The sequence below is a fragment of the Hemitrygon akajei genome, chromosome 12 (genome assembly GCF_048418815.1).
Source record: "Hemitrygon akajei chromosome 12, sHemAka1.3, whole genome shotgun sequence".
Taxonomy (NCBI): Eukaryota; Metazoa; Chordata; class Chondrichthyes; order Myliobatiformes; family Dasyatidae; genus Hemitrygon; species Hemitrygon akajei.
Genome location: NC_133135.1, coordinates 17,396,991 through 17,424,753, shown reverse-complemented (window position 1 = coordinate 17,424,753; position 27,763 = coordinate 17,396,991). Strand labels below are relative to the sequence as shown.

The following is a 27,763-nucleotide window of genomic DNA, read 5'->3' as shown; positions in this document are numbered from 1 at the left end:
GACCAGTTTGGTGAAGAGTCTTGGCCCAAAATGTTGATCGTTTATTCACTTCCATAGATGCTGCCTGACCTGCTGAGTTCCTCAAGCATTTTGTGTATGTTGTTCAGTTTCATTAATTACTTCAGATATCTCAAGGTAATTTACTGAAATATAATCCTCAAATATATAAAACTGAGAGAAACCTTGGGGGATTAAAGGGAGAGAGAAGATTATGAAAATAATATTTTCATTCATGTTGCTTCTCTCACAAGTCCAGTACATTGTAAAGAATGTAATGACCAACAATATGGAACTTTTTATTGTTAGAAATCCCAGTTGTCAATTTGTACACAGCAAGGTCTCACAAGATGAATAACATAAAATCTTTTCTGTGATAGTAAAGGATACAGATGGCCTGGATGTTAAGGAAAATATTTGCCATGGGACCCTGAACATTCACTTGAATAGTTAAATGGGTTTAGTATCCCATATGTATTGTATACAGTCAAAGAAAACTGCTAGAGTGGCTGTAGCATCTCACAAAATAATAATTGAACAGATAATTAATTAATTTGTTTTCAGGTGAAGTTATAGAAAAATGTGATGTCATGTTCCCTTGCTGTTACCAACAGGAAGGAGGTCCCATACAATCAGGTTCAGGAAGTTATTACAACTCTTTGCCTCCCGGCCTGCTGAGTTCCCATGTGTTGCTTGGATTTCCAGCATCTGCAGATTGTCTCTTGTTTGCGTATGTATTTACTTGTTTGTTTGTTTATTATTTGTTTCTTTTTGTCTTTGAACAATTTGTCAGTGTTTGTGTGGAGTTTCATTGATTCTATTGTACTTGGCCAGTCCTCATCGGAGATGAGAGGCGGAGAGGGTCAGTAACTTTAAATCCCTCATTTCAGAGACCTGTCCTGGGCCCAGCAAGTAAGTGAAAACACAACAGACACTTTGACTCCTTAGGAGTTTGTGAAGATTCGACATCTATAACTTTGACAAACTTCTATAGAAGGGTGGCGGAGAGTATATTGACTGGCTGCATCACAGCCTGGTATGGAAACACCAATGCCCTTGAATGGAATATCCTACAAAGGAAGTGGATACTGCCCAATCCACCATGGGTAAAGACCCCTCCCCATTATTGAGCACACCTGCATGGAGCATTGTCGCAGGAAAGCAGCATCCATTATCAGGAAACCCAACCATCCAGGCCATGCTCTCTTCACACCACTGCAATCAGGAAGAAATTACAGGAGCCTTAGGACTCAAACCACCATGTTCGGGAACAATTATTACCCCTTGGTCATCAGGCTCCTGAACCAGAGTGGATAACTTCACTCAATTTCACTTGCCCCGCCCCTGAACTATTCCCACAACCTATGGACTCACTTCCAAGAACTTGCATCTCATGTTCTTGATATTTATTGCTTATTTGTTTATTAATTATTGGTTCCTTAGGGCTGTCACATTCATGTGCCTAATAAAACATCTCTTAAGAGTGTCTAATGTATCTGCCTCTACCATCCCCACCCCAGGCAGTGCATTCCATGCACCCAGTATTCTCTGCGTAAAAAGCTTGCCGGCCATATCTCCTTTGAAATTGCCCTCTCACCTTAAATGCATGCCCTCTGTTATCAGACATTTCAACCCTAATGCCCCTCATAATCTTATAAATCTCTATCCGACCTTTCCTCAGCTCCCATTGCTCCAAAGAAAACAACCCAAGATTGTCCAATCTCTTGTTATAATAAATTTACTTTGAACTTTGAACTTTGGAATGTTGGCAGAGGGCCCCTGGGATTAATTTTCTGCAACTTCTCAAAGGGACATCTCTGATGTAGTGTTTGTAACAGGTAACCAGGAACTTGGTTTAACACACGTTCTGAAAAACAGTGATGCTGAAGCGAGTCTCTCAATACCAGATTGATATGTCAGCCAAGATGCTTGTGATTAACTCACAGGACATCACTGAAAGCCACATATTTCTGCCCAGGAAATTAGGATGCTGGGACTTCACATAACAATGTGTGTGCTCTATCAAACCAAGCCTAAAGTGATAGATAATACTTCAATAATACAACATAAAATTTAATCAAATGCTGGGACAAATTGATTTTTGAGGTGTAGCTATTTGTAGATTAAATCACTTGGAGATATAGCTGACAAAATTGGAATTAAGGCTGGTGTCACTGTTATATTTCCAAAATGATGAATGTACATTCTTCAACAACTCACAAATTGAATTTCTCTCCCTAAACCATCTTTTTAATAGGAAGACAAGCTACTGCCATTTTCCTTAAGCACAAAAGTGGAGGTGCTGGAAATCCAGAGTAACAAAATACTAGAGGAACTCAGCAGGTCAGGCAACAGAAAGGAATAAACAGTCGATGTTTTGGGCTGAAGCCCTTCATCAGGATTGGAAAGGAAGGGGAAGAGGCCGGACCAACAAGGTAGGGAGAGGGGAAGGAATACAAGATAGAAAGTGTTGATTTTCTTCCAAGAATTCTGATACAAACATTGTGCTAAGATATTCACTGTCTTTAATGTCTTATGGAAAAAGTCATTTTAGACTTCTATTGATTATCATTTTTTGTGTGGCAGTGGGGAGATACGTCTCTACCAAAGGAGGTGTAAGGTGCTCCTTCCCTCTGCTTTTCTGCGGGTCACCCTTGGGCAGAGTGTAGCCCAGCTTAGCCCCTCAATCAGGGTCGCACGAAGTCATGGGAGCAGGTGGTGGATGGTCATATGATCAGCTGGTGCATATCACAAGTCCTGGTTTTGCGACCACTGAAGCCAGGCAGACAACCTCTGAAGAGTATTGACAATGGCGTGGGTCACACATCTTGTAAAGGCACGGCTCAGAAGAAGGCAATGGAAAACCACTTCTGTAGAAAATTTTACCAAGAACAATCTTGGTCATGGATAGAGAAAAGAATAAGAACAACAGTGTGAAGGGTCTTCCCCACAGACAACGATGAGATTAAAGACAGATGGAAGACCACCATTGTCCATGTCATGTGACATGGTACATCGTGATAACGATGCTGATGATGACTGATTATTTTGGTGGGGTTTGAGTTCTGCTAATTACCGGAACTCTGTTCCAGAGTCCGTTCTTAATATCTGAGCTTAGATATTAATACAAGTGTAGATTCATTTCTTCCCATTGTTGATCCACTTTCCAGTGTAGTTATAAAGAATCACCATTTAGAACTCCTGGGCAAAAAAAATTATGGTAGTGTTTTTATTTGTATTGATGGGAAATTGTGGCATCGTAGCAAGTAGTTAATGTGCCAGCCAACATTGTGTTTTTATTTCAAGACACAGCATGATAACAGGCTCTTCTGACCCAATGAGCCCACACACCCATGTGACCAATTAACCTACTAACCTGTACGTCTTTGGAATAAGAGCATAAGACACAGGAGCAGAATTAGGCCATTTGGCCCATCGACTCTGCCTGATGACTGAGTTGGCTGTGGGAGGAAAGTGGAGCACCAAAGAGGAAACCCACATGGTCACAGGGAGAATGTACAAATCCCTTACAGACAGCGGCAGAAATTGAACCCAGGTCGCTGGTGCTGAAATAACATTATGGTAGCTACTATGCTATAATTCTAGCCTTACTCAATGCCAACTCAAAGTAAATGTCTGCATAACAGGAGAGATGCTGTCGCATGAAAGATCATAATCAGAATAATAGTTAGGTTTAATATCACTGGCATATGTTGTGAAATTTGTTATGTAGCGGCAGTACAGGGCAATACACAATAATAATAACTGTAAATTATGGTAAGAAGTGCGTATATAAATATAATATATAAAGTTAAATTAAAAATTAAGTAAGTACTGCAAAAAGAGAGAGAAAAAGTAGTAAGGTAGTGTTCATGGGTTCATTGTCCATTCAGAAATCTGATGGCAGAAGGGAAGAAACTGTTCCTGATACATATATTTTACTTTATTATTATATTTGGTTAAACAATTTACTTCATAATTTAATTCCTTCGTGGCTACTCTTCCATGGGCAGCAGCAACCTTTTCGGTTCCTCTGATAATTCCCCACATCTCAGATGTGATCCTGGGCACTCTGCATCATCCTGTCATCACCAGCCAAACGTCATTTTCATCCAAACCTCATGAAAACCTCCCTGATGAATTTCCCCCCCTTCTGTACTTAAACAAGTGATGCATATGTCAGTTGTAATCATTCTTGGTACTACGTTTACTGGTGAACTATATTGAGTGAAAGGTCAAAAGCTTCCAAAGTTCAAAGGAAATTTGTTATCAAAGTACATATATCTCACCACAACCCTGAGATTCATTTTACTAGGACTAGGAAAGTCCTAGACTTTCTAATCTATATGGTTCTATCCCACTTGTATAGTTATTATATTAGTATGACATTGAATATTGAGGGTATGTTCTAACCTAAAGCAAGGCATTTCTGTACTGGTTGGTGTTCAATGTACAAGGTATATGATGTAGGTGGTGACTAATGTCAAAGTCAAAGTAAAAATTATTACCAAAATACATATACACTCAGTGGCCACTCTATTAGATAGCTACTGTATCTAATAAAGTGGTCACTGTGTGTATGTTCATGGTTTTCTGCTGATGTGGCCTATTCACTTCAAGGTTTGATGTGTTGCACATTCAGAGATGTTCTTCAGCACACCACTGTTGTAATGCATGATGATTTGAGTTACTGTCACCTTCCTGTTTGCTCGAATCAGTCTGGTCATTCTCCTCTGACCTCTCTCATTAACAAGGTGTTTTCGCTCACAGAATGGCTGCTCAATAGATTCCTTTTTTGTTTTTTTTTGCTCCGTTCTCTGTAAACTCTAGAGATTGTTGTGTGTGAGAAACCCAGAAGATAAGCAGTTTCTGAAATACTCAAACCACCCCATCTGGCACCAACAATCATTCCATGGTTAAAGTCATTTAGATCATATTTTCTCCCCATTCTTATGTTTGGTCTAAACAACTGAACCCCTTGACCATGTCAGCCTGCTTTTTTGCATGATTGGCTGATTAGATATTTGTATTAAGAAGCAGGTTTACAGGTGTACCTAATGAAGTCGACACTAAGTGTATGTCACCATATACTACCTTGAGATTAATTTTTTTGCAGGCATTTACAGGAAACAAAAAGGAAATACAATAGTATTTCACAAAAACCTATGCATAAATAGACAAAGATTTACAAACAACTAATGTGCAAAACATAGTGCAAAATAAAAAAACAATACTGAAAACATGAGTTGTAAAGAGTCCTTGAAAGTGGGTCTGTTTGTTGTAGAATCAGTTCAGGGTTGTGGTGAGTAAAGTTACTATGCTGGTTGAGGAGCCTGATGGTTGTATGGTTATAACTCTTGCTACTAAGAATTAAAGCTGGGCAAAATATATTTGTGAAAGGAATGCATTAAATGTTTTCTCCTGTTAGGTGGGAGGAGCATGTTTGATAACCCAGATGTGGCTCGTACTGAAGTTGAGATAACAAGAGAACAAAAATGCAATAGACAAATATACTGTTGATAGAAATGAAATTTGCTCACACATACTTCTACCAGAAGTCTCTCTAACCATGGAGAATTTTTTCTCTCCAAGGTCATTAAGATAAAGTGTAGCTACTAATGTCAGCAGAGGTAAGATCATTAAACTTGCAACGTTCCCAGGTCTGTAGGTCTTAATATTACAATAAATAGTACAGTAGCAGTTCGAAAATGGCAACTCTAATTAAATGTCCACATAATGAGAATGATGCTGTAACATGAAAGATGCAATTAATATATCACTGTAATTATTTAAGAAATTTAATTTCTTTGTGACTTTTCACCCATGGGCAGAAACAACTTTCCCAATTCTACAGTAAGATTCCCATTTTTCATACGTGGACCTTGGCACTCCAATTCTGACCATCACCATTCTAACACTGGTTTCATCCAATGTTCAGGCAAAGTTTCCTGATGAGCTCCCCTCTCTCTTCTTGTACTTAAGCTGTCGCTTTGTGCAGGTTCATAAACTGCCCACTTGCTCCAGGTCACTACAGAGCAGGAGTTCCCAACCGTTTTTATGCCACAGACCCCTTTGGCAGTCTGGTGAAGCCTGTCGATCCCTGCTCTGAATAATGTATTTAAATATACAAAATATGTAGGATTACAAAAGAATCCAATTATATTGAAATGCAGGTATCAAAATATATAAAAGAACAAAATTGTGATATAGCAACATAAGCAATTCTTAACTAACACATTAAATAACAAGATTTATGGATCCACTGGAATTTTTTCACAGACCCCAGGTTAAGAACCCATGTTATAGCGGAGCAAAAGTTGGTTCTCTGCAAGTTTTTGATACTATTGAGCCTGGTAGAGCTTATTGCAGGGAGATACAACAAATTAGAATTAGATTGTCAATTTCCTTTCAACTTCTTAGCGGATTCTTTTCAGAGTTGACAGATAAAACAGGGACATTTAAGAAACTTCTAGATAGGCACATGGCTGAAAGTAAAATGGAGGGCTACATAGGACGGAAGGTTTAGATTGATTTTAGAGTAAGTTATAATGATCATTGGCGAAAGGGCCTCTACTGTGCTGTAGTGTTCTACGTTCTATGAATATAAAAGCAAGGATGTAATGTTGAGACTTTATAAGGAGGTTCATGAAAATGATTCCGGTATGGAAAGGCTTATCGTATGAGGAGCGTTTGATCGCTCTGAGCCTGTATTCACTGGAATTCAGAAGAATCTCATTGAAACCTATCGAATGTTGAAAGGCCTCGGCAGAGTGGATGTGGAGAGGATGCTTCCTATAATCTAAGACCACAGGGCACACTCAGAATAGAGGGACATCCATTTAGAACAGAGATGGGGGGGGGGGGGGGTGAACGCATTCAATCTATCCAATGTTGAAAGGCCTTGATGGAGTGGATGTGGAAAGGATGTTTCCTATGGTGGGAGAGTCTAGGACCAGAGGACACCGCCTCAGAATCGAAGGGTCATCCTTTTAGAACAGAGAAGAAGAGGAATTTCTTCTTCCTGGATACAAATAGGATCTTTTAAGAGACTCCTGGATAGGTACAAGGAGCTTAGAGAAATAGAGGGCTATGGGTAACATGAGGTAATTTGTAAAGTAACTATATGTTTGGTAGAATTCGTGGCCACATGCAGCTGTGGAGGCCAAGTCTTTGGGTGTATTTAAGGCAGAGGTTGGCAGATTCTTGATTAGTCAGGGCATCAAGGGCTGTGGGGAGAAGGCAGGAGACTGGGTTTGAGAGGGTAATGGATCAGCCACAATGACATGATGGAGCAGAATTGATGGACAAAATGGCTTAATTCTGCTCCTATATCTTACAGTCTAATGTTCTATGTTCTTAGCAGTGATCTCTAAATATATTAGTCGCGCAACACCCTTTAGGGTGGCTTTGAAGACAGCAGTAACTCAATCATTTAAGTTGAACAGGATTTCATCAATGCAGAAGTGTTTGTAAATTGTATAGTAAGGCAAACAGAGTTAAATGCTTTCATAATTTCTGTTTAATAATCTCTGCTTAATATTCTAAAACAAGTGATCTAGTTCTAGGTGCTGATTTCTAGTTTTATTGTGTGTGCACCTGTATGGGACTGGGTTCTGCACGTGCAATGTAAAATGCAAAAGGTTGTGCACACCAGTCTTTAGGCTCCTCGTACTCCTACTTCTACAACTTTATTAGTGTAATTTTCTATTTGTTGCTCCCTCACATTTTTATCCTCTTAAATGGCCTTTATGTAGCATTTACTGTAAAGGAACAGGAGATTTAGGCCATTATAGATGTGCGCAACGCTAGGCCTAACTCCGCCTGGGATCCATTCAATCTTGTTGTTTGTGAACAAGTCAGCCAGAGGGGAAAGCAGATATCAGTGGAGTTGTACACACAAAGCCACATCCTCAATGTTATGCAAACTGAGTGCCGACGGTTCTGTTGAAAAGGTGGGCCCAGAGAAAACATAGGCCAGCAAGCCTTAGACCTTCTGCAGCTTTCACCGGCGGCAATTGTGGCAGAAATGGCCGTGCCAGGGCTTATGAGTAACGGCGGGCAACATTCTACATGGAACTGACAATCAAAGCAGAAGCAAATGAACAGCAAGCTGGAAGGCTGCCCCCTCCCCCCCCCCCCCCCCCCCCCACACACACACACACACTTAGAGGGGGTTGCGCTAACAGAGGTGGTAGATGTGGGTTCAACTGTACCCCTTGAGTGTGGGCGGGCACGGCCGTGCAGCAGTTAGCATAACTCTACTACAGTGCCAGCGATTCGGGTTCAATTCAGCCACGGTCTGCACGTTCTCCTTGTGACTGTTGGGTTTCCACCCACATTCCAAAGATGTATGGGTTAGTAGGTTAATTGGCCACATGGGCGTAACTGGATGGTGCAGGCTCGTTGGGCCGGAAGGGCCTGTTAACCTACTGAACCAGGGCTGAATCTCTGAATAAAAGTAATCATTAAAAATATTTTGGATAGGTACATGGATGGGAGGGGTTTGGAGGGATATGGTCCAGGTACAAGCAGATGGGACTAGGCAGAAGATCAGGTCAGTATGGACTAGATGGGCTGAAGGACCTATTTCTATACTCTATAACTCAATAACTGTTATGACAAAGTGGGGGTTTGGGAATGAATCTTAAGCAGCATATTTTCATCAGAACCAGAGCGAAAATTAATTTCTCACCACTGCGAGTCAAAATTCTAAGTTCAAAGGTTAACATAAATGTATGATCAAAGTTCTTACAGTATACGTCACCATATGCTACCCTGAGATTCATTTCCTTGTGGACATTCACAGTAGAACAAGGAAGTACAATAAAATTGATGAAAGACTACACTCAAAGACTGACAAAGAAACAACGTGTGAGAAGACAAACAGTGCAAATACAAATTAATATTAAGTAAATGAGTAATACTGAGACACAGTACACTAATACAGGGATATTCGTTTATGTGAACTAGCTCATTTAAATTATGCATGCCTCCTACTTGATGACATGCAAATGACAACCTATCTGATGTGGTTGAGAGAAATTCAATTCTAAAAATAATCTGTTTCGGTGCCTCTTTAAAGGACTTGAAGGATGACATTCTGCGCCTGTCAGATACATAAAGCTGATCAGAAGCTCAATGATAGCAAGTAAGAATTGAACTTTGTTTCAAGGATCTGTTTTATAATGAAAGTTAAAGCAACAAAGGAGACTTTGTCTTTCTGATATTCTGAGGAGAATGTAATGACTTTCAATCTACTGCTTGTGCAGAGTATATTGTCTTTCTTCCTATTTAACATTCAATAAACACGGTACTTGTTTATAGTCTGAAAACAGTTGTTGAAAAGGCATGAAGATGGTTCAGTTAGCCTATCTAGTGGAGGGCCGAGCCACCCAGGCCAGCAACACCCACTGTATTCGGTCACTGTTCTCTGGATTTAGTGAGTTGTTTCCAGAAAGTTAAACATGGTACATTGTTCAAGTACCAGGCAAAATTTTCACATTGGGACCGTATCAGAGCTTGGACTCAACATATTTTAACTAGATGAAAAATTGTTTAAATTGTTCACTGGTATCGATAAAAATGATTGGCTTCAATTACTGGAGTCATTCAGCAGTTTAGGCAGCATGGAGCAGGGGTTCCCAACCTGGGGTTCGCAGACCCTTTGCTTAATGGTGTTGGTCCATGGCATAAAAAAGGTTGGGAACCTCTAACCTATGGAGAGGAATAAACAGTCGATGTACCAGGCCAAGACCCTTCATCAGGAATCGGTGAAGAATCTTGGCCAAAACATTAATTGTTTATTCCTCTCCACGGATGCTTCTGACCTGCTGAGTTCATCCAGCACTTCATGTGTATTGTTCTGGATTTCCAGCATCTGCAGAACCTCTTGTGTTTCTATACAGTCATTTATTTTAATATTAAAGTAACAGGTGAGCTGGAAGTCTAGGAGCACGTTAGTGGACTGAATGCTTAGATTAATGGATGGATTGGATGTTTCTGCAAGTTCTCCATCTCACCCTCACTTTTACTTCTGTCTTTGGTATCCTGTTTGAATGAAGCCAATCTTAAGCTCAAAAAACAGCATCTAATTTTCTATCTAAGCAAGCTGCAGGGACACAATTTCAAATAACCAGCCCTACCTGACTGTGTCTGAGCTATTGGACTCTTGATGGAAGGACATCCATTTGAAACATTAATCTGCTTTTTTTCTTTCTCCTCAGGCACTGCCTGACCTGTTGGGTATTTCCAGCCTTCCCTTCTATTTCAGATATCCAGCAACTACTCTACTCTGCATCTGACAGTTCTAACTTGCTATTTGTTCTTTCTCTCTTCTCTCTCTAACAGCTGATTCTGTTAGTAACTGGTTTTTGGACAATCTTGGTCGAAGTATGCCAGACATTTCTCAGTTCTCTGCATCCCTCCCCGCCTTACTTGTACTCTCATTTTCCCCCCAGTTCTGATAGAGGCCGTTTGACTGAAAGCGTTGACTCTATTTCTCTCTCCACAGATGCTGTCTGAGCTGCTGAGTATTTATGCCCTGTACTATCTTTCTTCTGGTCACTTTGAACTTCTGCAAGTCAAAACCTAATCAAAACCTGATCAGAACCTTTATGAAACCCCTCCTGGAAATCCAAATATACAACATCCACTTGTTTTCCCTCAATTCACTGTCCTCAAAGAACTCAAAGTATCACAAGGTCACTACAAGGTCATGTGAATAGAGTCTACAATGGTTTCAAAGGTACATTTAATGTCAGGAAAATGTATACAATATACATCCTGAAATGCTTTTTCTTCACAACCATCCACGAAAACGGAGGAGTGCCCCCAAAGAGTGAATGACAGTTGAATGTTAGAACCCCAAAGTCCCCCCCAGCTCCCCTCCCTCCCACGTGTAAGCGTGTAATTTCCCCCCCACCAGCAAAGAAAAGCATCAGCACCCACCACTGAGCACTCAGGCGTGCAGCAAAAGCAACGGCAAAGACACAGACTTGCAGTACTCCAAAGACTACGCATTCACCCGGTATTCGGCATACCACAGGCTCTCTCTCTCCCTAATGAGAAAGAGATGTCTCCGTTTCACAAGGAAAAGGAAATGTTGCACTGCAGTGATGTAAGAAATGCAGTTGCCAGTTTGTACAGGGCAAGATTCCAAGAACAAGCCATGTGGTGACAGTCAAATGAACTGTTTTGTTGATAATCGGTTCAGGGTAGATATTGCCCAGAGAATCTCCCTTGCCTCTTTATTGAAGTTGCGAATTGAAATCTCTTTCATCCGCAAGGTAGACCAGACCAGACCTTGATCTAATATATGACCCAAGAGGCTGTGCACAGCTGGTGAGTCAGCCTAGCTATGAGAGAATGAGGGGAGATTTGATAGAGGTATACAAAATTATGAGGGTTATAGACAGGGTAAATGTAAGCAAGGCTTTTTCCACTGAGTTTAGCTGACACTAGACACCAGAATCATCGGTTAAGGGTGAAAGGTGAACCTGAGGGGGAATTTCTTCACTCAGAGGGCGGTGAGGGTAGAGAATGGCTGCCAGTGGAAATGGTGGAGAAGGGTTCGATTTGAGCACTTAAGAGAAATTTGGATAGGTTCTTGGATGGGAGGTATGAATGGCTATGGTCTAACTAGGCACAATAATAGTACAGCATGGACTAGATGGGCCAAAAGGCCTGTTTCTGTGCTCTATGACCATGACTCTACACAAGTGTTTAAGTTTCTAGAGTGGCCCTCTGAACCCCAAAGTCAGAGACTGCAGCACCCCAAAAGAACAACATCCTCACGCCTCCGTGTTTAATTGGCTGTATCTTACTGTTTGTGCCGCTGCTGGAGGAATGCGGATGGAGCTTTCCCTTCATACCTTCCAGAGCTACTGTCACACAGCACCACAGCACAGAAACAGGCCCTTCGGCCCATCTTGTCTGTGCCAAACTCTTATCCTGCCGAGTCCCATCGACACGCACCTGGATCATGGCCCTCTATACCCCTCCCATCCACATATCTATCCGAATTTCACATAAATGTTGAAATCTGCATTGCTCTCTGCAGCTTCTTACTTTCCTGCGCATTCGAATTGCTGAACCTGACCATTGGTGCAACTAGTCCGGATACTTTCACCAATACATCTGCAGAAGTTCGTTAGAATTCTGTTGATGGATGGACAGCACAAACCACTGTCGACGATAAAGAGCGCGTTTTGACTTTCTCCTTCTTTCAGAGGTTTTTATCGCTGATCAGCACAACCTGGTGGTGTATTCACAGATGCTGACAGTAGTATTGCTCCTTGCTCTACCGTAAAGGCCAGTTTGATCTTGTCTGCACAATCTATCTGAAGTCAAGGTGATGTTAAATCACAGAAGCTAGAAAACCATCGTGCAGTGATAACAGAAACCAATGCACTTCCTGTGATAACCACTGTTCTTCTTTGGTAAACCAATTTATTCCCGGCAGACTGCTCGAGCTGTCACGCACCTGCGGTTTCTTGCCTCTATTACTTTCCTTTGAAGTGGCAGCTGTGTGGGTTCGCTCTTCTGCCGCAGAACTCTCTTTACTAGGAGATGGGGCGCCATCTAGTGGCGAACTCCCTTGCATTTTGATTCACCAACATTGAGAGGCAATCTCAAATGACAACACTGATTCTATTTTGATTTAATCTGACTAACCTAATCTGTTGCAATGATTAAATGGTCCACAGGGATTTTTCTTCCTGTGTATTGTTTACTACGGTGGAACTGGATAAGGTCTGGGGAGATAAACTGGATAATGCTTAAACTTCCCTCATGAACTCTACATTTTCATCAACATCAATTTCTCCAGCTTCCAGTAATTTTTCTCCTCCTCTTCCCTCTACTTAATTTCCGAACTCTGGCCTCTTTCCTCTTCTCTTCACCTGCCTATCATCTCCCCTGGTGCCTCTCCGCCTTCCCTTCCTCCCATGATCCATTCTGCTCTCCTATCAGATTCCTTCTAAAGCCCTTGGCCTTTTCCACTTATCACCTCTCTGTCCTTTATCTTGGCTTCACAGCCTATATCATTATGATTTTGCACTTTATTGTTTACTTGCACTGCACTTTCACTGCAGATTTTACTCTATTCTGCATTGTTATTGTTTCGAAGAAGGGTCTAGGCCCAAAACGTTGACTATTTGTTCATTTCCATAGATACTGCCTGACCTGTTTAGTTTCTCCCACTTTCTGTGTGTGTTGCTTTGTTATTGCTTTACCTTATTCTGCCTCAATGCACGGTGTAATGAATTGATATCTATAACCAATATGCATGACAAGCTTTTCACTGGCACAGAAGATGAAAGAAACATTTGAAGAGTGTTGCTCACTCGAATCATTTGCCAAGAAAGCTAAAAGTGACCTTGATAGTGGTCCCATTGCTTCTTATAACATTTCCAAACTGATATCAAAGTGTGGAAAATCTCATACAATTGGTGAAAGGTTAATAATGTCTGCTGTATCAGAACCAATGTTTGCAAAATGGATACCAGTATTTTAAAATTAATTCCCGAGTAATAACTCTGTAGCTTGTCGTATTGATGAAATGAGTGGAGATGTGGAGTATGAACTATGCACAGAGCTACAAAAAACAGAATTTGGAATACAACTGGATAAGTCAACTGTGCGAGACAATGGGCCATTGCTAATCGCATATGTATGATTTATGAATAATGGAACACTTTATGAAGAGTTTTTTTGTAAAAAGTTAAAAACAAATATCAACAGAGAATCAATCTTTGACAGGCTCAAAAATGTATATTGAGGATAAAAGTATTTTGATTAGGAACATGATTTATTGTGCAACAGATAGGACACTATATATGACAGGTCACCATGCTGGTTTACTGGCATTTATGAAAAAAGAAATTTTAAGTCTGTTTGCAATCCATTGTATAATTCATTGTCAACATCTTGCAGCCCAAAACCTCAGTCAGCGACTTTTTTCAAGCATGACTCTTGTAATATCTGCTATCAACAGAATTAAAGCTCATCCATCAAATAGCAGCGTCCACTTTTATCAGAAAATTGGAAATATATAAGTAAAATTGGTAGGAGAATCTTCTCACAGTTTTCCTGCATGGAAAGTATGTCACTCTCTTTCATAGACAGTGATTTGCAAGAGTACTGCTTACACCTGCAGTCACTGAAGAAGGATTTTCAGAATCAATTCAAGGATTTGAATGATCTGGAAATTTTGGATTGAGTATTCAGTCCATTTTTTTTTTGCAAGGTGGAAAACAGAAAGAAAGTTTGCAAGAAGAAATGATTGAAATTTGGAATGATAAAGAAGCAAAATTCTTTTCAAAAATGTGAGCTTATGTGGTATGTGGCTACACTATTATATGAAGTTTCCTGGATTTTGGAGAAGAGCCAAATTGCTCCTCATTTCATTCCCATCCACCTACCTTGTTGAAAGAGGTTTCACAGAAAGACACTCTGGGGACTTATGGCTTTTGCTGTCACAACTTGAACCAGATATTTCAACTCTTGCTAAAATCATCAAGCTCAAGGTTCACATTGATATTGAAGCTGCTGTACAGCGCACAGGTACTGCGTAAGCCAGGTTTAAAGACAAATAAAAATTTAAAGCAGAATCATTCTTCTCCTGTTAGCTAATGGTAGAGTTGTTTTTACACTATGGGGGTGCTGGAAAGTATATTGTGCCTAAGAGGGGTATCGGCAGGTATGAAGGTGCTTTAGGTGGGTGTTGGCAAGTCTGAAAATTCTTCAGGGGGACGTTGGGCTACAAAAGGTCAGAAAAACACTAGGATAGAATTAGTTGGGTTTGTCAGGGGATGCTGGGGCGGTGTGGATTGAAGGGTTGGAGTTTGAAATGAGGGAACTTATTGATAGATTCAAGGCAGTGTGTCTATGGACAGGTTCAATACAATGTGTATATGGATAGGTTCAATAGATAGTTTATTGAACCCAAAAGGAAATGACAGTGTCACAGTAGCGTTACAAGTGCACAGATATACAAATATTAGAAGAGAAGTAAGAAAGAATGAAATATAAGTTATCTCAAGCAGTCTTACAGGAGGGGGTTGTCACTTCCCCAGCTATAGGTTGACTCATTATAGAGCCTCATGGCCAAGGGTAAGAATAACCTCACATTGCACTCTTTGGAGCAACGCTCCTCATCGGGAGTTCAGAGGTATAGAGGGTCAGTAACCTTAATTTTTTCGGTGTTATCTTTTCAGAAGATCTATTCATGATTCAGCATGTAAGTTTCATTACAAAGAAGACACGGCAACACCTCTACTTTCTTAGACATTTGTGAAGATCGGTATGCCATCTAAAACTTTGACAAATTTCTATAGAAGTGTGGTGGAGAGTATATTGACTAGTTGCATCACAGAAACATGAATGGAAAATGCTACACAAAATTGTGGTCACGGGTCCAGCACTAAGCGCATCTACATTTCTGTTACAGGAATGCATCATCATCAGAGACCCCCACCATCCATCAGAAAGGAGTACAGGACTCTCAGAGCTCACATCACCAGGTTATTACCCTCAACCATCAGGCTCTTGAACCAGTGGGGATAGCTTCACTCAACCTCACTCACCCCAACATCAACTGTTCCACATTCTATGGACTCACTTTCAAGGACTCTTCATCTCATGTTCTCCATATTTATTGCTTATTTATTTACTATTATTATTTTGCTTGCTTTTTTTGTTTATATTTTCTTTATATTCACTGCAAGAAAATGTATCTCAGGGTTGTATATGGTGACAAATATGTACTTAGATAATAAATTTATTTTGAACTTTGAACTTTGATTTCCCCATCCATGCCCTATCCTTGCCATCATAATTAAAGCTACATTCTGTACCACAAAGGTCAGTTGTTCCACCCCTGGTGTCCTTGAGTGCTGTATCTCTCTACAACTCAAGAATCAATTAGTTTATTTCACATTGGATGTTGTATCTCATACTTTACTGCTCTGCACGAGTCGCAGATATATATACAGCACAGAACATTACAGCACAGTACCCGCCCTTTAATCCACAATGTTGTGCTGACCATTTTACCTACTCTACGATCAATCTAACCTCTCTCTTCCACATAACCCTCCATTTTTTCCTTCATCCATGTGATTATCTAAGAGTTTCTTAAATGTCAAAATTCAAAATTCAAGTAAATTTATAATCAAAGTACATATGTGTCACCTTACACAAAGTGCTGGAGGAACTCAGCAGGCCAGGCAGCATCTATGGAAGGAAGATTTAAACTTCTTCAGGCATCCCTGGAAGAGACTTCACAGAGCAGTAATCACATCACAAACAAGGGAAAATCTGCAGATGCTGGAAATCAGGACAACACACACAAAATGCTGGAGGAACTCAGCAGGCCAGGCAGCATCTGTGGAAACCAACTTTAAGGGTTTCCGCCTGAAATGTCAATTGTACTTTTTTCCATAGATGCTGCCTGGCCTGCTGAGTTCCTCCAGCATTTTGTGTGTGTTGCTCATTTTATTCAGTGCTTTTATCCTCAGTTTTTCTCTGGAAATGGATGTAGTTTCTTACTTTTTACACAGTTTTCACTTCCTTACTGTCCGTTACATCGCTGGCATTTAGGGCGGCAATGACTGTCCTCCATCTCTGGTGGTGTTCAGGGCTTCCTTCATTGTGTCAGTAGCTTCCTCTCGGTTTTCACTACTGTCAGTCATGCAAGTCCTTGATGGAGATTCATAAATACCATCACATTCTGATGTAGAAGGATTCTTCATTGCTGCTTCTGTAACAAATCTGTATTACCAGTCAGGGTTGTTAGCCCTGAGTTGAGACCCCAAACCTGGAGGAGCGGTGGATCACTACCAGTCTGTCCTCTAACCTTTGACCTGTTTGGCATGGATGACCCTACCAAGAGCCAAAGCCAAAAGCCCTGGCTCCAGCCAACATAGCTCTCCAGGCCATTGAGGCAGGCAAGACTCCAAACCGTGACAAGGTTGTGGTCCTCTTAGAGGTCAGTGTTTATGCAAAGAGCTATTTCAGATTTCATTTCTGATTGGTCAGACTCTAATTTTAAAATTAGTCCTCCTTCTGCTGTTACGGATTCAGCAACAGTAAATATATAACTGAGGCAGGGTTTTTTATAACAAATAAAACATTTATTAAACACTGAAAAACAAACCCCCCCAAAAGTAAACAAACCACTAACGTAACCGGAAATCAGCTGCTGTGCGACAGCTTAAACAGTTCTTAAAGGAATAAAGCAAAAACAGTTCTTAAAGCGATGTTGCAAAAACAGTTCTTCAAAGTAGTGCTGCGAAAGTTCAAAATGCTTACAGTCCATTAAAGGAGAGACTTTTTAGATGATTTAATTCTCTTTTACGTTGTGTTGTTGCGGTTCCCAGTCGAACTATACTTTTCCCGGAGAATTTACGAAGATGAAAACGAAACTGCTTAAAGGCACTGACCTTTCCTTGACAAAACTGTACCCAATCCTTTCTGCTATTATTTGCAGGGGTTACCACGGGCACAGCCAACGAATTCCTTCTGAATGAGGATCAAACAAGGTCGAACCTGTTTCACCGTCGAAATCGCCTTTCCTTGATCTTTTAACTCCCGAACTCCGATCTTCACTCTCCACTGATTTTTAACGGGCAGTATTATAAAGAAACTGCCAGCAATGACCTTTTAAACTTTAGGCATTAAATAAAATTCCATCTTTCAACCAAACTGCGTCATAATATTGGACCACGTAGTGGCATGGAGTCAAAATGGCAAATCCAGCCACGAACTGCCCCTCCTCACAGGGAGGGGTCCTCCTTTTATACCCTGTAAAAAATAACTGTCACATGACCTCTACTGGCGGGAAAATGATGTCATTCCACCATCACAAGACCACTACCTTAAGTCCAGCATATCTTCAACACCACTGTCACGTGACGAGTACAAGATACCCACGGGTACGTAACACTGCTGACTTCCACCCCAGAGGAATTGATCTCTGTGCATTGATCCCAAGTCTGGAGATCTCTGAGAAATCTCTGAGTCGTGGAGCAGAATCAATGGGCCAGATAGCCTATTTCTGCTCCTATGTTTAATTGTCTTATGGTAATTACTACAACTGTTATTTCCATATGTACCGAAGGAACAAAATCCTTTCTCAGGTTCCTGAACCAGTGTGGATAACTTCACTCATCTCAACACAGAACTGACTCCACAACCTATCAACTCACTTTCAAGGACTCTTTACAACTCAACGTTCCCAGTGTTACTTAGTTACTTATTTTTATTCACACAGTTGTCTTCCTTTGCACATTGATTGTTTATCTCTTTTTGTGTATGTGTAATTTTCATAGTTTTGATTGATCGTGTGGATAGTCAGAGGCTTTTTCCCAGGGCTGAAATGGTTAGCGCGAAAGGGCACAGTTTTAAGGTGCTTGGAAGCAGGTATAGAGGAGATGCCAGGGGTAAGGTTTTTACGCAGAGAGTGGTGAGTGCGTGGAATGGGCTGCCGGCGACGGTGGTGGAGGTGGAAACGATAGGGTCTTTTAAGAGACTCCAGGACAGGTACATGGAGCTCAGAAAAATACAGGGCTATGGGTAACCCTAGGTAATTTCTAAGGTAGGGACATGTTCGGCACAACTTTGTGGGCTGAAGGGCCTGTATTGTGCTGTAGGTTTTCTATGTTTCTAAATTCTATTACATTTCTTTCTTTTACTGTAAATGCCTGCAAGAAAATGAATCTCAAGATAGTATAAGGTGATATATATACATTGATGTTAAATGTACTTGGACTTGGACTTTGATCATCAGGTCCTGAAGATTTATCTCATTATTTTCTCCAATAGTATATATGTCCCTTATTTACTGTCCGTTACGCCGCAGGTGTTTACAGCAGCAATGGAGTTCCTCCATTTCTGGTGGTGTTCAAGCATTCCTTCATCGTCTCATTAGCTTCCTCTTGGTTTTCACTGCTGTCAGTCATGCAGGTCAAGGGTGGAGACTCAGAAATACCGGCGCACGTAGATGTTTTCGTAACAATTTCATAACAATTTTGTTTTACCAGTCAGAATTGTTAGTCCTGAACTGAACTCCGAAACCTGAAGGATATTTATGTCCTTGAACTTAACCAATTCTTCTGGATGTACAGTCATTTTCACTGAAAACTGATGCCGAGGTCTATATTCAGCACGGCTCACAGTTCCTTATTATCCTCAGAAACTATTCTGTGCTAAAAACACCTGTAATATTTTTTATTGCAGTGCCTGAAAGCCGGAAAGATAAGGGAGTGGATGGGGAATAAATTTATTAAACACCTTAGCATTTCTTGATCTCAGTGCAGATGTCTAATTTCTGCTTGATAGCTTAATGTTCCTTCAAGATAAATGGAAAGATTTTTTTCACCGGTAACGATATTTCACTTGTATTACTGTTCCTCCTATTGGACAATGTTGAGGCATTTGCACAAGGAACTACAATTACCTCTATAAATAGCGAGGTTACACTCGCTAACGACAGGAATTAGAGTTTAATCTAATGGACTTTGAAAGACAGCTGGATTTAGGCTTAGATAAGAGTTTCAGCGAGCTTACTGTATGTACACCAGAAGAGGTCTTAGTTCTCTGCTCTCAAAATACTTCACAGCTCTAACCATCATAGAGGCCAGCAAGAAAAGCACATTAACTTATACACAGAGAAATGGCTTTACCATAATGATAAAAAGTGCCAAAACTGATTTTCTTGAAGGAGGATGGTCCACCCGTTCTGTTCTCTGTTTCAGTGAGGACTGAGAGTGGCACAGTAACATAGCAGTCAGCATAATCACTTTACACCGCCAGTGATTACCGATCCAGGTTTGATTCCAGGAATTATCTCTAAGGTATTGTGCATTCTCCCCATGGCCGTTCTAGTCTCCCCCACATTCCAATGACGTACGGTTTAGGATTAGTGAGTTGTGGGCATGCGATGTTGGCACCTGAAGCACGGTGACTCTTCTGGGCCATTCCCAGATCAACCCTCGCTCATCTGATTTGATGCAAATGACACATTTCACTGTATGTTTCAATGTTTTGATGTACTTGTGACAAATAAAGCTAATCTTAAATCTCCTTATGTTTGTCGATCTGGATTAAGAACGTACGATGTCACAGTAGGTGAATAGAATCAGATTCCCACAGTCAAATGTCTAATTCACGCAGTCACTCTTTTTTATTTCTCTCTCACTCTTATCCTCACCCCCTTTTCTTCATTTGTACTTCATTCGGGGATTGAAAGGCTTGACATATGAGGAGTGCTTGATGGCTCTGGGTCACTACTCACTGGAAACTATCGAATGTTGAAATGCCTCGATGGAGTGGATGTGGAAAGGATGTTCCCTAAGGTGAGGCAGTCTAAGACCAGAGGACACAGCCTCAGAATTGGAGAAGAAGAGGAATTTCTGTAGCCAGATGGTGGTGAATCTGTGGAATTCATTACCACAGGCAGCTGTGGAGGCCAAGTCACTGGGTGTATTTAAGGCAGAGGTTGATAGATTCTTGATTAGTCAGGGCGTGAAGCGATATAAGGAGAAGTCAGGAGATTGGAGCTGAGAGGGAAGTGGATCAGCCATGATGAAATGGCGCAGCAGACTCGATGGGTCAAATGGCCTAAGTCTACTCCTATATTTTATGGTCTTCTGTTCCTTTGACTCACTCATTCACTTCCACTCGACCTCACTCATCTAGTCACCTCCTTTGCTCTTATTCCCCACTCATTCTAACTCCACACCCTGCTCCCTTACTCAGCCATCCACTCAATCTCACACACTCTTTCACAAACCTTCTCTCCCATTTCTCAATTACTCTGACCATTCACACACTGATTCACATTCCTGCCACTATCAACCTTTACTCTCACTCACAATCTCACTCTTCCTCCCTCATACTTTTACTTGTTCACATGCTAACTTGCTCATTCACTCTCACTCCACTCATAAATTCACCAACTTACTCTCACTGCCCATTCACTCAACCTCTTTATCTTCTCTCTCACTGGATCTGCCGTTATTTTGCTTTTCTCCAGCCATAAAAACAGTTGCTTAGCAACACACACAAAATGCTGCAGAAACTCAGCATGTCAGGCAGCATCTATGGAGGGGAATAAGCAGTCCACGTTTTGGGCTGAGACCCTTCACAGGACTTGACCCGAAATGTTGACTGTTTACTCCACCCGCCTCCCCGTAGATGCTGCCTGACTTGTTGAGTTCCTCCAGTATTTTGTATATGTTGCTCAGATTTCCAGCACCAGTGGAATCTCTTGTGCCTATAGTTTCATTGTGTCAAATTTTCAAACTTCTAGTCAGCTCTGTGGCCGAGAAATGTAGAAAGAAAACCTGTACTATAGGAAGTGGAAGGCTCTGATGTTTTGCTGTCTTCACTTGAAGGACTCTGCTATATGACCCTTGAATATGGAAAACAATAGATGAGTAAATAGCATTTACCTCACTCCTGCATTAGCATCTGCCTGGGCCCAGTGCTCCGCAAACTCTTCACTAAGCCATCTCTCCTTTTTAAGGATGCTCATGAAAATCTATGAGTAAGCTTGTAACTTGTCTCATCATGTGGCTCACTGACCAATTCTGTTTGACAGATTGTTTCACGATGGGGCTTGGGGTGCTCTACCATGATACCATCTTCCTCCTTAGCACTGTGTCGTATGACGTTGGTGAGTATGGTCTTGGACCAGGACTGTGCTCGGCAAATTTTTCTACAGAAGTGGCTTGCCATTGCCTTCTTCTGGGTAGTGTCTTTACAAGTCATTATCAAGTCAGTGTCAGCCATTATCAGTAGTCTTCAGAGATTGCCTGGCATCAGTGTTTGTATGACCAGGACTTGTGATCTGCACCAGCTGCTCATATGACCATCCACCACCTGTTCCCAAGGCTTCACATGACCCTGTTTGGGGGATGGTGGGGCTAAGCTGGTGCTACACCTTGCCCAAGTGTGACCTACAGGCTAGCGGAGGGAAGGAGTGCATTACACCTCCTTTGATAGAGACGTAGCTCCACCCCAGCACCCTCTACTATGATATTCACATACAAAATACTGGAGGAACTCAGCAAGTTGGGCGGCATCCATGGGGAGAATAAAGAGATGGTGTTTCGGGCCGAGACCCTTCATCAGGACTGGAAAGTAAGGAGGAAGAAGCAAGAATCAGTAGGTGAGTGGAGAAGGAGGAGCACAAGGTATCATGTGATAGGTGAGACCAGATGAGTGGGATCAGTAGAAGAAGTAAACGGCTGAAGAAGAAGGAACCTAATAGGAGAGGATGGTGGACCACGGGAGAAATGAAAGCTGAAGCAACATACAACCACGTGAGCATAAGCGTGAGAAAGCCATGCTGCAGCCATTTTAAACTTTGGTTGGCTGCACCTGGTGTACTGTGGGCAATTCTGGTCGACCGATACGTGAAGGATATGCAGGATTTGGAAAAGGCGCAGGATGCCGCCTGGATTAGAGGGTATGAGCTATAAAGAGAGATTGGACAAACTTGGGTTGTTTTAAATGGAGCCTCGGAGGCAGTGGGCAAACCTGATAGCAGTTTTTAAAATTCTGAGGGGAATAGATAGGGTAGGCAGACATAATCTTCAAGCAGGCTTGGTTGAAATTCCTCATGGTGATTGGGAAAGCATCAGGGTGTGTTATTTCATGACTGCCGATCACAGTGCTCAGCTCCTCCAGTGCCCGCCTGATGTTGACCAAGGCTGGAACGTACACTGTTACCAGAGTGACAGCAGAAAACTCCCTTGGCAAATAAAATGAATGACACTTGACCACTAGATGTTCCAGGTCAGTTGAGCAGGAGTGAGCCAGAACTGCTACGTCTGTGTACCATGATGGGTTAATCATGAAGCCTACAGCACATGCTCTATCTTTAAAAGTCTCAGCTGCCCTGTCTTTTTGGTGGGCGGCACTGCATTTAAAATGGTGGGGATAGCCATGTTTCTGTGAAGCAAGGTACACAGCAGTCCTTGATGTCCCTCAGGTACTGCAATTTTGCTCTGAGGTCTTCAATTTTATTTTTCAGAGACTGTACATTCACCAGCAGGATTGTAGGGAGTGGGGTTAACATAGAGACATAGAAATCTGCAGCACATTACAGGCCTTTCAGCCCCTAATGTTGTGCAGACCATATAACCTACTCTAGAAACAGCCTAGAATTTCCTTACTGCATAGCCCTCTATTTTTCTAATCTCCATTTACCTATCTAACAGTCTCTTAAAATACCCTATTGTATCTGCCTCTAACACCTTCTCTGATTGTGCATTTCACTCTCTGTGTGAAAAAACTTCCCTCTGACATTCCCCTTGTACCTACTTTGAAGCACCTTAAAACTATACCCCCTCGTGTTAGCCATTTCAGCCCTGGGAAAAAGCCTCTGGCTATCCACATGATCAATGCCTCTCAATAACTTATACACCTCTATCAGGTCACCTCTCATCCTCCGTCGCTCCGAGGAGAAAAGGCCAAGTTCACGCAACCTATTCTCATAAGGTACACACTCCAATCCAGGCAACATCCTTGTAAATCTCCTCTGCATTCTCTCTGTAGTATCCACATCCTTCCTGTAGTGAGGCAGCCAGAACTGAACACAGTACTCCAAGTGGGGTCTAACTAAGGTCCTATATAGCTGTAACATTACCTTGCACTTTGGTGGAAGAAATAAACGGACAGACTATTATTTAAATGGGGAGAGAATTCAAAGTTCTGAGATGCCTCAGTTCAGGAAATGCTATGGTTTCCAGGGGTTTTCCGTTTCTAGCCCTGTCGCACATAATCACCTTTTTTTACCTACTACGTATGATTCAGCATTCCATGTTTGGTGCAGGAAGGGCATTAGACATTTTGAAGATCTCTTCATTAATAATCGCTTCGCTTCTTTTCAGCAGCTCTCTGTTAAGTTCAACCTGCCTAATGCTCACTTTTTCAGATATCTCCAAATCCGACACTTTACTGCTCCTTTAATTCCTAACTTTCCTGAAATGCCTGCGAAAAATGCTATGGACCTATTTCTTTCCATTAATCCACTAGGTAAAGGTTTAATCTCAATTATCCGAGATAAACTAGCAGCCTTACGACGGGCCCCTGTGGTTAAAATTAAAATGGCCTGGGAGCAGGATTTAAATATCTCCTTATCCGAGGAGAGCTGGGACTCAGTTCTCAAATCGGTCAACTCAACCTCCCTTTGTGCTCGCCATTGCCTCTTACAGTTTAAGATTGTTCATAGAGCCCATATGTCTAAATCTAAACTATCTCGATTCTACCCTGGCATTAGTCCGCTTTGTGATAAATGCAAGAGGGGCGTGGCCTCTCTCATCCACATGTACTGGTTCTGTCCTAGCTTGGAGAAATTCTGGAAAGATGTCTTCACTACATTATCAGGTATTCTGAATCAGCACCTAGAACCTAACCCCTTAATTGCTCTGTTCGGTTTTTGGGGCGAGACAGATTTGTGTCTGGGTCCGACCAAATGCCGAATACTATCCTTTGCCTCTCTCCTGGCGAGACGCTTGATCCTCCTCAGATGGAGAGATGTTGCCCCGCCCACTTATGCGCAATGGCTTAACGACATTATGGCCTGCTTGGACCTCGAAAAAATTCATTATTCAGTTCTTAATTCGGACCTAAAGTTCCATAAGGTCTGGGGACCTTTTATCGAGTACTTTCATAACCTTCCTCTTGACTAGGGTTTTTTTTTTCTTCTTTTCGGTCCCTTTCAGCTCCCTTTTTTTTCTGGTAGTAGGCATTATTATCCTCTGTTGCTAAGTGTATTCACAGTCTGGGAGTTTGACTGTCCGGACTTATACTCTTTATACTGTGTGGTGGTTGGTCTGGAGTTGTTGTTTTTTTCTTGTGTTGTGGGGATTGGGGAGGACACTAAGCTCACTTGTCTTTAATTTAGGTGCTTTTTTGTTAAATTCTCTTCGTTTGTAGCATATTGTTATTGTATGCTTAATCTTGCACTGTATTAATGCTCCCCACTGGGATTTGGGGTTTTTAATTTTGTAAAATGTTTTGAAAAACTAATAAAAAAAAATTTAAAAAAAAAGTTCTGAGATGCAACGGGACTTGGGAGTCCTCATGCAGGATACCCTAAAGGTTAACCTCCAGGTTGAGTTGGTGGTGAAGAAGGCAAATGCAATGTTGGCATTAATTTCTAGAGGAATAGAGTATAGGAGCAGGGATGTGATGTTGAGGCTCTATAAGGCACTGGTAAGACCTCACTTGGAACACTGTGTGCAGTTTTGGGCTCCTTATTTAAGAAAGGATGTGCTGACATTGGAGAGGGTTCAGAGAAGATTCACTAGAATGGTTCCGGGAATGAAAGGGTTAACACATGAGGAACGTTTGACCACTCTTGGACTCTACTCCTTGGAGTTTAGAAGAATGAGGGGGGACCTCATAGAAACATTTCGAATGTAGAAAGGCACGGACAGAGTGGATGTGCAAAGTTATTTCCCATGGTGGGGGTGTCTAGTACGAGAGGACATGACTTAAGGATTGAAGGGTGCCCATTCAGAACAGAGATGCAAAAAATTTTTTTTAGCCAGAGGGTGGTGAATCTGTGGAATTTGTTGCCACGGGCGGCAGTGGAGGCCAAGTCATTGGGTGTACTTAAGGCAGAGATTGATAGGTATCTGAGTAGTCAGGGCATCAAAGGTTATGGTGAGAAGGCGGGGGAGATTGGATCAGCTCATGATGAAATGACGGAGCAGAGTCGATGGGCCGAATGGCTGACTTCTGCTCCTTTGTCTTATGGTCTAATATTAGGAAATTTAAAATGATCCATCACAACCCTATTATTATTGCACCGTTCCAGAATCTGCCTCCCTGTCTGCTCCTTGATGACTCTGTTATTCTTGGGGTTTCTATTAAAACACCCAGTTGAGTTATTGCCCTCTTCTTGTTTCTGACTCCCACCCACAATGACTCAGTAGACAATCCCTCCATGACTTCCTCCTTTTCTGCAGCAGTGCCTCTCCTCCACCTCTTTTACCTCCCTCCCTGTCTTTTTTAAAACATCTAAAGCTCGGCACACTCAGCAGCCATTCCTGCCCCCGAGACATCCAAGTCCCTGTAATGGCCACAGCATCATAGTTCCACGTATTGATCCATACTCTAAGCTTATTTGCCTTGCTGATCCATCCTCCTTGCATTAAAATAGACATATCTCAAACCATTTTGCTGAGTGCTTCTTTGCTCTATCATCTGCCTATCTTTCTTCGTAAACTCTCCACAAGCTGTCAGTACTTGTGCGCCAATCAGCCCATCCTCTGCCTGTTCACCTCAATTCCCACCCCCCTGCAAATCTAGTTAAATCCTCCACAATAGCATTAGCAAACCTCCCTCCCAGGATATTGGTTCCCCTCCAGTTCAGGTGCAAACTGTCCCACTTGTACAGGTCACCCCTTCCCCAGAAAAGGTTCAATGATCCGAGAACTTGAAGCCCTGCCCCTTGCACCATCTCCTCAGCAACTCATTCATCTGCGCCATCTTCCTGTTCTGACCTTCCCTAGCTCGTGGCACTGGGAGTAATCCGGAGATTACCAACTTGGAGGTCCTGCTCTTCAGCCTCCTTCCTAACTCCCTAAACTTACCGCGCAGGACCTCTACCCCTCTCTCCTGCCAATGTCATTGGTACCAACTTGTACCACAACCTCTGGCTGCTCACCCTCCCCTTGAAAAACATTCTGCAACTGCTCAGAGACATCCTGGACCCTAGCACCCGAAAGGCAACAAATTATCCTGGTGTCTCTTTTGCTGCCACAGAATCTCCTAGCTGTCCCCCTAACTATCAAGTCCCCTATGACTATTGCTCTGCCTAATTTCACTCTGCCCTCTGAGGCTCAAAGCCAACCACAGTGCTATTGGTCTGGCCGCTGCTGCCTTGCTCAGATGGGTCTTTCCCCTCAGCAGTATCCAAAGGGGTATACCTGTTGCAGAGGGGATTGGCCACAGGGAGACCCTGCAATGACTTCCTTCTCCTTTTATCTCTCTTGGTGTTCACCCATCTTCAAAGGACTCTGCTTTTCAACCTTGCTTGCAGCCCAGCAACCTTACTCTGCGTCTCCTTTTGCTTACAGGGGAACTGCCCGCACGATCTGACTCTGCTTTCTGGGGTCCACAAGTTTTGAGGATCGATAGATGTTTTCAAAAGTCTTTAAAAGATGGTGCTTGCTGAAGTACGCATGGCTGTGACTGTGGATTTCAGCTGTAGTAGTCCTAAACAGGAATATTTGGTGATTCCCTTTGGAGCTGCATGCAAAGAGTTGTCACTTCTCGGCGCCGTCTTGGACCAGTCGAAGGAAAAGCGACCTGAAATTATTTACAAACTTCATTTGACTGTTCGGTGAACTATTTTCTAACAACAGTTTTGAAGGTGATGTTCTCACAGAAGCACGCTCTGGAATTCTCTGTACCTGGTAGGTTGTGGAGGCTGGATCATTGGGGATATTTAAAGATTAAAAGACTAAATGTAAGCTTTACTTGTCACATGTGCATTGAAACAGTTCAGTGAAATGTGTCGTTTGCTTCCACAACCAACACGGTCCAAGGATATACTGGGGGAAGCCCGCAAGTGTCTCCATGCTTCCGGTGACAATGCAGCATGCCCACAACTGCCTCTAACCCTACCGCGTATGTCTTTGGAATGTGGAAGGAAACCAGAATTCCCAGAACAATCCCACGCCATCACAGGAGAGTGTAAAATCTCCTTTTAGACAGTGGTGGGAATAACCCATTTCGAACATTTAGA

The 27,763-nt window shown here is 42.0% G+C and overlaps 1 long non-coding RNA gene across 2 annotated transcripts; it reads left to right on the top strand.

The window, feature by feature from the left end:
• On the top strand, positions 1–27,450 carry LOC140736744 (uncharacterized). Of its 2 annotated transcripts, none has more exons than XR_012100998.1 (4): positions 1–94; positions 612–727; positions 2,255–2,432; positions 27,093–27,450. It is a non-coding gene; the product is annotated as an uncharacterized lncRNA (long non-coding RNA). The 2 variants fall into 2 exon arrangements; XR_012100997.1 differs by having other exon boundaries at positions 3–135.
• Positions 27,451–27,763: the final 313 nt, after the last annotated feature.